The sequence below is a fragment of the Pinus tabuliformis genome, chromosome 1_2 (genome assembly GCF_031772625.1).
Source record: "Pinus tabuliformis cultivar Carrire ecotype Pingquan chromosome 1_2, CPIR1, whole genome shotgun sequence".
In the NCBI taxonomy this organism is placed as follows: domain Eukaryota; kingdom Viridiplantae; phylum Streptophyta; class Pinopsida; order Pinales; family Pinaceae; genus Pinus; species Pinus tabuliformis.
In genome coordinates, this window is record NC_142298.1 from 876,244,797 (window position 1) to 876,255,899 (window position 11,103).

General features: G+C 36.8%; 1 pseudogene; it reads right to left on the minus strand.

Moving 5' to 3' along the window:
• Window positions 1-1,885: 1,885 nt before the first annotated feature.
• Window positions 1,886-9,533, minus strand: LOC149208754 (exocyst complex component SEC15A-like; annotated as a pseudogene).
• Between the last annotated feature and the right edge of the window lie 1,570 nt (window positions 9,534-11,103).

Genomic DNA, 11,103 nt, shown 5'->3' on the forward strand with positions numbered 1-11,103 from the left:
TTCGGGTGAAATATGACTAATTTGGAAAGATCAAAGAGTAAGTGGAGACATCTACAATTTTCTAAATTAGATTTTAGTTCTTGTCAAGAAATCACTAAATTCTATGAAGGGAAAGTAGTTGCTAATGGAACTAAAATTATCTAGTGGGAAACCATATTTTTTGACAAAAATAATTCCCATCAGAAGATTCCATTAGCAACAAGTTTTGTTTTTGGAGGTTGCCACCAAAAACAAAACTTGCAGGAATGTTGGTTGTTGTTTGTCTTGAGCACGAGGATGGGGGATTATACCATTTATTTTCTTGATCAAGAACATAGAAAAAAATACATGAACTTGTGGGATCTCTTATTGCTGCTAACAAGCTACAGGAAAGGGGTTTGGAATACCAAATATACAAGAGGATTTATTTTGAACATGAAAAAAACCAACAGCCACCATGACCTATTTTTTTTTGCATGTAATAGAATGAAAATATGAACATAATTGTCATTGACCACTTCTAACACTGAGATTAGAAGGGAATTCCTCGTGTGTCTTACAAAGGAATTATCATTAGCTTTACCTTGAAAACATTTATGTCATACTATATTAGAAGCACGAAAGCATGAGACCTTAAAAGACTAAGCTAGTGTTTGGAGCATTTTGAATTATTGTTGCAAACATTGTTGAGTAAAAAAGAATGTGATTTCTATAGAAACATTCGTTCACCCTTCACCCAATAATTTTTTCATTTCTCTTTTCCTTCACAAAATGTTTCTACCTTTTCTATCAGGGTTGCAATGCCAAAATGTTTATGTAATTAAAGGAGGACATTGGACATTGCTTTTATAGACTATTTGATATTTGAAAGTTGGATGGTGATTTACCATAGTCTGGGGGACTGTATATGAACACATTATAGCCATTTTTCGATAATCATGACCTTATACATATAACAACACCATCATTACAATTTAATTTTCTATCATTTTTATATTATCTCAAATACCAATTATATTACAAGGTATTAAATAAAAACTTAGAATGTTATGATGTTATAGAATCTGAGTCTGCAATATACCTGACAAATAATATTGTTGGTTAGGTAAGGCTAGGCAAAGAAACACTCTTGAAGAGAGAAGCTTCGACAATTTTGTTCAACACTTAACTAATTTGAAAATATTGTGCTTGGAAGTGATATAGCTTCAATAGCCATGTTCTACCAATAAAAACTCCCCACCTTTTCCCCTCTAAAAAATACAAATATAGATTTCAATCATCCCAAATTCTTTGTCCAGTCAAGCCTTATTCAAGAACCATTGCCTCCTCTTTGGTCAAAGGTTTCTAGAGCATCTTTTGTATTTATGCACCTTCTTTCATTTTAAATCATAAAATGGTTAACTTTTCCAAGTTCACACATATTTTAACAAATTAAAGGCATTCTTGATGATCAATTTCATTGTTTGAAAATACTTGTTGACTGCACTTTAATAGATCAGCCCTACAAAAATTGATTCATGACCATATTCAAAGGGCTGTCATAAGAAAGGAGTTTCCTATGCATGTAAGACAAATACATATAAAATGGGAAGTAAAAACATAAAGGGCAAGGGGAAAAACAATATTTCACATTACATAGTAGATCAGAAAGAATATTTTATTAAAGATATAATTCACCTAAGTCTCATGGGATAATCTGTTGATTTTACTGAGGCTTTTAACTACTGTAGATAGATAAGTACTCTATACAACAAATTGCATTTTTCCTAAACACTCCGAGAAATGGAAAGAATATTGCTATAAACCTGTAACATGTAAACAAACTTTAATCTAATGATACAACAACATGAATAGAAATTAAACATTTAGTGTTTCCAATAGTTACTTGAAACATACATTGAATCCATCAGTTTAAATCTTTCAATCTCCTTACTAATGTATCCATGGACCTTTTTCTGGGATTTTTCTTTAAACTCCTACCCCCCAAGCTTCCAAATAGCCTTTCAGGTGCATCTCTGAATTTTCCAGAAATCATTGCAACCTTTCTATAATCCAAAGCACTGTAGTGTTTCTCCCTTATAACAGGGTTCATGAATTTCTCTGGCTGGTTGCTCAATAAAAGATTAACCAGCTGCCGCACTTCTGCCAAGTAGTCCTTCAAACTTGTAGCACCCTGAAGCTCACTCAAGCTAGTGTTGTGGAATCTCTCCTCAACAAAGGACTCTAGCACTCTTAAATCATTATCAATACCCATTATAGCATTCATATTGAATCTTTTGACATTGTCCCTCATAAGTGTCACCATGAGGTAGTCTAATATGTGCTTCAACACCCCCCTTCCTACCTTCTCCAAAGCATCCAATGGTAATATTTGTTGTGCTGTAGAAACCAATGTCTCCAAGTAAATTACCACCTCATTTAGATACTCACTTCCATTTTGTGGAACTTCATTTGGGTTCCAATTGATGTTGTCAGTTACCAACATAAACTCATCCACCTTAGACTTGACTAGTCTCAACATCGCTTCATGTGCAGCATCTTGAGAGTTCTTCAAGACAATTCGAGTTGACAATGCAACATGCAGCCTTTCTGCCACGCACATAGGAATGCCACAAAATTGGGTAGCATGTTGCATAAAAAAGTCACAAGCTCACTCCAAAACTGTCATATTGGTAGCAATATGCATGGCATGAGATACCCCCAGCGTGGAAATGTTGATCAATTTGAGTAAAGCCTCATTCATAACATTGATCAAAATCTTATCTAGATACTTCTTCACAACATAATAGAAGTCCATGTGACCTCCATAGGACAGATAGCTCACAAAATCCTCTATGAAAGACCTCACAATGCGACAACAATCAGGCACTGTAGCAAAAAATAATGCAATGTAAGGGAAAGCAAACATGATATCTAATGTCTGTAAATGGAATGCCAACACATTCATGTTGTACTCATACTCTTTTTTCATCACCATTTGCTCGTATTTGTTATTAGCAAGGACATCATTGATCTGTTTTCTGCATTCATTGAGAAGAATTTCATGATATTTTTCTTCGTTCTTGTCCAAAATATCAAGAAAAGGACCCACCTAGTGGCCATATCTTCTCAAAGTCACATCAAGTAGACTCACATAATCCTTGATAAGAAGAAGATGGCTTGCAACCTGCATACACGAAAACTGATCCTCTAAAATACAACTCATCTTTTCTACAACTCTATTCGACATCATTTCCACTTGATGATCCAAATTGGATCCATAAAAGACTGTCAAATAACCATGACTACATCAGGTCAGAGCAAATCTCTAAGGAAATCCAAACAGCGATAAAAAATACCCTGAACCAATGGCAATGGTAGCCAACATGGAACGAAAAGGACCTCGGTCAAAGCGTGCTGACTGAGGCCCATGGAGACCGCGCAGGAGGTCAAATTAGCCCCTGGGAGCCCCGGATCAGGAAACAAAGGTGAACAGGGCCAAAATGGAGGAAGCCCAAGCACTCGGTCGCGTTGGGAACTGGAGAACTACGGGTGGAAAAGGTAAAAGTGCTAAACGTACAAGGTAGGACCTGTGCTCTGGAAAACCAGCGGCATTGATCTGGGCACCCTTGAAGGGTAAGAGGTTTTGGACGAGAGCGGAGTGATTCCATACATCGATCAACACATGGAAAGTGGGGCAGAAGTGGAAAGCAAGGAAGGCTAACACTGCACAGAAAGCCAAAGCTCCATGCACTCACTGTAAAAAGGAGGGGCATGATGATGAGCATTGTTGGATTCTGCATCCAGAGCTGAGACCTAAGAAGTTTGAGGGCAAGAAGAAGAAGACAGCTGCAGCTATTCAGAAAGATTTGGGATTAGACTCGGGAGATGAAACAACTATAGCAGCCACAAGTATAATAGGTAAGAATTCTGAAGCATCTACTAGTAATTCTGCTCAATCTGTTATTGATGAAGAAAATGAGAGAAGAAGACATGAGCTTTTCCATATTCGAGTTATTTACAAAAATCAAAGGATTGATACATTGTTTGATAGTGGCTCACAAGTAAATTTTATTTCCGAAGCAATTGTAAAGAAATTGGGATTAGCAACTACACCTCACAAGAAACCATACCCATTAGGATGGTTGAATGATAAAGCACAACTACAAGTGACTAGACAGTTCAAACTCAAGTTTTCTTTGAGGTCAGCATTTGTAGATGAGGTTGAGTTAGACATAATTCCTTTGGGTATATGTGGAATTGTTTTAGGAAGCCCTTACTTGTATGATAGAAAGGCTATTTTCTATAGAGTTGAGAACAAGTATCTACTTGTTAAAGATGGAATCGAATATTTTGTAAGAGCTCATAAGCTCAAGAATAGTTATACTCTCATAAATTTGGGACATTTGAAAAGAATGATTAATTCATGCAAACAATTCTTACTGATGGTTGTAAAGGAAAAGAAACCTGATAAAACCAATGTATTTGAGGGCTGTAATGCCAAACATCAAGCTAATATAGGAAACGTTGTTTCAGAGTATGATATCTTATTTCAAGAACCTAAAGGTCTACCACCCAAAAAGGGAATAATACATGATATTATTTTGCAGCAAGATGTTCCATTCCCTAACATTGGGATGTATAGGTTGTCTGCTTTAGAGAATGCTGAAATCAAGAAGCAGGTGTAGGAGTTTCTCGAGTAGGGCTTCATCAAGCCTACCACATCACCATGTGGGTCACCTATCATTTTGGTGAGAAAGAAACATGGCTCGTGGAGAATGTGCATTGATTACCGAGCACTGAATAAGATAACAATAAAAAATCGTTATCCCCTTCCTCGCATAGATGATCTTCTAGATCAATTAAAAGAGGTTGTTTATTTCACCAAGCTAGATTTGCATAGTGGATACCAACAGGTCAGAGTTACAGAGCAAGGTGCATGGAAGACTACTTTCAAAACAAAGTAGGGATTGTATGAATGGTTGGTTATGCCTTTTGGCTTAACCAATGCTCCTACTAATTTCATGAGATTAATGAATGATGTACTCAGACCTTTTCTTGATGATTTTGTTATTGTGTATCTGGATGACATTTTGATTTTTAGTAAAATGTGGGAAGAAAATTTAAAGAATGTTAAGCAAACATTAGATGTTTTGAAAAGAGAAAAACTATATGTTAAACTCTCAAAATGTGAATTTGGCAAAACATCTCTAAATTACTTGGGTCATATAGTGGTGGAGGGGGGGGGTGAATTAAAAATAGATCCCTCTAAAGTGGCAGTCATTGTGAACTACCCTAAACCCAAGTCTGCTATAGAAGTGAGGAGCTTCTTAGGAATAGCAAAATATTGAAGTTCATTTCTAACTTCTACTCGATTGCAGCTCCCTTACATGCTTTAACAGGATTGAATAAGGTGTTTTAGTGGGGAGGCAAGCATCAGAAAGCCTTCGAAACCTTGAAAGAGAGAATTAGTACAGCACCTATAGTAGCACTGCCTGATTTACAAAGACCATTTGAGATCCAAACTGATGCTAGTGACTATGCCATGGGAGCAGTGTTGACACAGCACGGTAAGCCCATATGTTATCATTCTAAGACTTTTAATCCTGCAGTAGTTAACTATCCTACATATGATAAAGAATTGTATGCATTAGTTCAAAGTGTGAAAAAGTGGAAACATTACTTAATGGGCAAAGAGACAACAATACATACTGATCATCAACCACGTCAATATCTACACCCCCAAACTAAGTTGCAGCAATCAATACATTACAGATGGATGAGTTTTCTACAACAGTTTCATTTGGTCATCAGATATAAAAAGGGCATACATAACAAGGTTGCAGACATGTTATCTAGACCCATTATAAATGCATCCACCATACTTAAGCATAATTTTGTGTTACATGAAAGCTACATAGAACGATATGCTCAAGATATGGACTTTAAAGATGTATATGAAATTTTGAGTCAAGGCAAAAGAGTATAAGAATTGGACTATCATGTGAAGGACTAACTCTTATACCATTGTGGGAAACTCTGCATTCCACAAACTAAGAGGATAAAGATAATTAGGGAAAACTTTGGGGTAAGTAAAACAGTTTCACAGCTACAAAGGTTCTACTATTGGCCGAAAATGAATGAGACAGTTTCTAGATGTTTAAGACAGTGTGCCATGTGTGCAAAAAGCAAGCCCAGCAATAGAAAACTAGGCTTGTACACTCCATCGCCAGTTCCTTCTCACCCTTGGGAAAGTGTTTCCATGGATTTTTTTGGAGGACTGCCTGAATCTAGAAAAGGTCTTGACTAACTATATGTTGTTGTGGATAGGTTCAACAAAATGTGTATTTTGATACCTTGTAGCAAACAGATCACAGTTGAATAGACTACAAAATTGTTCTTTGAACATGTATGGGTTCATTCTGGATTACCCCTTTCCATTTTATCTGATTGAGACACCCGATTTGTGGGGAAGTTTTGGTTGAGTCTATAGGAACTGATGGACACCAAGTTGAAGAAAATCACAACTTTTCATCCACAAACAGATGGCCAGACAGAAGTAGTTAACAGGACAGTGATCCAGTTACTAAGAGGTTATTGCAGCAAACATCCTAAGCTTTGGGATGAACAGTTGTGTTATGTGCAACATGCTTACAACAGAGCCAAACACTCTTCTTCACAGAGATCTCCTTTTGAGACCTATTTTGGTTTCACGCCAAGGTCTCCTTTGGATTTTGTCTTTGGTAAAGATACCATGTTTGATAGACACAGTGATGTGGAAAAGGAAACTAGGTTCATTGAACAGATCTAGGAGATACACCAGGCAGTACAGGAACAACTGGAAAAGAGCCAGGCCAAGTATAAGGCTAAGCATGACAAGCATCGGATGGAGCATAGTTTCAAGGTTGGAGACCAAGTTTGGCTATGTATCAACAACAACAGGATGCAAGGTGAAGGTAAAAAGCTAAAGCCTATCAAGTATGGACCTTTTAGGATACTTGAGAAGATTGTTGAAAATGATTTTCGCCTTGATTTACTAGCTTACATGCACATCTACTCAGTCGTAAATGTAGATTGCTGGAGATTGTTTGAACCTTCAATGGTTGAGGACTGTGAAGAGTAGAGTCAGTTACCTTCTACTGATGACCTGCTACCTGAATATCTCAATGAGTTGTAGGAGGACACAGTGTTGGATAGGAAGGTAAGGACGACGCACAGGGGAAACGTGGAGTACCTCAGTATTGGGCTCAAAGGTTCAAAGCCGAGCAATGCAAAGTGGACTGAGATTGGACAAGTGAAGAAATAGTATCCTCACATAGTCAATGTTTAAAAACCAAATTTTGGTGTTCCAAAAGCTTTTTCAGTGGGAAGGCCGTGATTCGAATTGGATCCATAAAATACTGTCAAAGAACCATGATTGCATTAGGTCGGAGCAAATCTCTAAGGAGATGTAAACTGTGATAAAAAACACCCTGAACTAGTGGCAATGGTAGCCAACATGGAACGACGAGGACCTTGGTCAAAGTGCGCTGATCGAGGCCCATGGAGATCGTGCAAGAGGTCAAATTATCCCCTGGGAGCCCCGGATCGGGAAACAGAGGTGATTTTTAATCCTGCATGAAACGTGCATATGGCATCGGATTTGGAGGGCCCAGATCAGATGGCTGAGATCGCACCCGATGGAGGAAGTGGAACCGATAGAGAATTAAGCCGCATTTTAGAAGGGATTTGGAATCTGTTTGACCACCATGGTGGAGGAATAACACATTGATGACGTAACTAAAGAAATGAATCGATGAATCATGATGGCATGGTTTAGAGGAGGACAAGTGGACACTCTCTGAGCATTCATGATGACGCCGAATAGGGAACTCCAAGTGCAGCTGCAGAAGGTGAATCAATAGAGGCAGAAGACGAACCAAACAGTCATAGGGTTCGAATGGCTAAAGCCATGAACAGAGATAGTCAAATCAGAGGGGGAAGTTAGACATAGAGAGAAGAGTCGAGAGACAAAGAAGTGGAACAGTGAACCTAGAGGGGAGGAATGAACATAGAGAACAGTAAACCAAAGTATAAGAGACAGAGGGCTGAGCTAACCAGTGACAACATCGAGCACCAGAGAGCTTGAAGGCTCAAGCCATCCCATAGGGGAATCTATCCAGGACTGAGCATCACATTTGGCTCTTTCCACTATAGACCAGAAGGTCACAGATAGGAAGAAGAGTCTATGTACTCCAACGGCTTGGGGAATCCAAGAACTGCCCTGCCAAGAAAAACCTACTTCAGGAGAACTCACATTGAGTCCCTGTATTGTAATTTCTCTGCTTAAAGGCACAATAAAACAAGGCCACCACTGAAAGCTGGACCGGAGATGTAGCCTTGGAGAATAGGGTGAACTCCTTATTAAAATTGCTTGTGTCTTTATGTTTTCTTACTATATTTCTCTAATATATTTCCATTTTATTGTCTGTGTATTGGCAATTTGATTGATTCATTGCTTCAATAACACAAAATACACACACTAGCACATGAGTCTGTAATACCTTAGTTTAATAAATCTTTAATTGATGTCACTCATAGGGTGAATATCAGATCACTTGGGGAGTGGAGATTAATCCTCCACCCATCCTCAAGACCTGATATTTGACTATTAAAAGCGCAACAATATGAGCAAGGCTACACTGATGAGACTTGCAAATCTGAATTAATCTGTAGGTGACGATTTATATAGTAGTAATCCTAGAATTGGTCTTCAAGCCCAAGACAAGTTTGGATATGGTGTGCCCTATAAACTGGAGCGATGTCGAATTTCAAAACAGAATCAACATCTATTGTATCCTCAATGTCTAAAGCATATGCACATTCCCTTACACCTAACCTACTCTATTCCTCGGCTTGCTTTTTGCTGGCCTCGCAGCTCCTCTTCTCACTACTGAGCTGAAGAAGCTTGCCTCATTATGAATTGGCCAATTTCTTTAGTAGTACTCCTAATCTTCATTAGTCATTCATCGAATTCCCTTTTCACTCTTTTAACGATGTAGGATTTGATTTCAGGGATCTTTTCTAGCATTTGTTGAAGCGCATTGGTTGGAATTCAGTGTAGGGTAGCAACTATCATTTATAACATGTTGGTTGAATTTCACAAACAACTCCATGGTCTGTGCACAAATTTTCGATTAATGGATCGATTATGTTAAGTTTTTCTTCATTGCATAAGCTTCTATAAGCTCTCCAACTTTAGCCAGGAGAGACTTGTCCACTTGTTGAAGCTTTTAATTCTCATTGTTCATCCTATTCTTTAACTCATTTTCATCTACTAAAACCCCATGGGGCTCAACCACTGCATGGACAAATTCCTCATAATGAACTTTACATGAGTCCTTTATTTCAATATCCTTTTTCTTGACAAAATATTTGAGCTGATGGAATAGAGATTCTGGTTTCCCAACCTCAAGTGCTTGTCTAATGATTGAATCCAAATCATCTCCATTACCGATTGCATATGCTAAGGCCAATTCCTCCCCTTTTTCACTCCCATTCTCTACCATTCCTCTCCTCTTGGTTTTAGTTTGCATTTTATCATATATGCATAATCCTAATCCTCAAAAGGGTCAACTAGTCATTGGTTCTGGTTTAGAAAATTCAATTGTTTCCCAATTAAAAGCCTTAAACATCCCTCACCCTCATAATCCCCAAACATCCCTTGCCCTCATATCTGAATGGATTAATTGATCATTCATGTTGGTTCAGAAAATTTAAAAATTTTCCATTGAAAACCACAAACATCATTCCCCTTGTAGCTGAATGGAAACTAGGTGAAAAATCACAAAACAAGAATTTTTTTCGTTATATATTTCATTCAAAGTTTCAAACCTTGCATTAATGAGTTTGTAATCACTGAATGGAAAATAGGTGAAAAAATCACAAATCAGGAATTCTCTCTTCATTGTATATATTTCATTCAAAGTTCTAAAACCTGCATTAATGAGTTTGTAATGAACAAAAAAACAGAGTGATGTAATAGAAATTAACTGTTACCTGGATATCCATTTGGGTAGATGGTTTTTTTGCTGACCCAACAAGGTAGAATATCCCATACACAGAATTCGAACCAGAAATCTGGTGCATCCACCTATATTATTTAAGAATTGTTAGAGATTCCAGCGACCACTCCATTAAATACCCCTGTTCCTTCCCTCCCTCGTTTACCTACCTGGCACCTTCCAACATTTGGTGGTCTGCAATTTTGCTTAAGAATCCATGATCATTGTGGTTGCTTGGCCAATCAAAAAAATTGCAGGGAAAATCATGTTTTCCAACTAACCCACAAAGGAATGAATGGAAAATTGAGTATTTTTCGTTGTTTTCTCTTTGATATTATATTGTAATGTCACACTGTAGGTAAAAAATTTTCTATTATGTATCTATTTTACAAATTAGTGGATTTAGATGATTATTCAATTATGTGATTTTTGAAAAAATAGCTCCATTTTGTTGTGTTATTTGGTTATCAAATTCATTTTGTTGTGTTATTCAGTTATAAATTTGATAAGAAATGGTATATTATATTATTATAGTTTTATTTTATTATAAATTTGATAAGAAATTGTATATTATATTACTATATTATAAATTTATTTATTTAGATATATCACACAAGGTTATAGGTTCAATTTCAAATTGGCCTAGTATGTATATCTACATAAATTTTAAAGGTTAAATTATCTTTCTTTTAGGAATAAATGGATTTTATATAGAAATTTGGTTTGTGGCTTAATTGTAACCTTAAAATTAGATTATTATTAATTAAGTAATTATATAAAAAATTTAATGATTGACTTAAATTTATAAGTTTGGAAGGATTAAGTTAATTTTGTAACTTTATGAGTTAATTTTTTAGTAGACAGATTTTTTTATTGGACCATAAATTTACTAAGAAATTGGTAAAAATTCCAAACATCAACGTAGTTTTAGCATGATTCAAGATGTGTGTATAGTTGAATGTCATATCCTCTAGCCACCCCATGCAAAGGCATGTGATTGTTCTTCTATCATGATTCAAAATATGTGTATAGTTGAATGTCATGTCCTCTAACCACCCTAGGCAAAGGCATGTGATTGTTCTTCTAACTCCAACACTCCAAA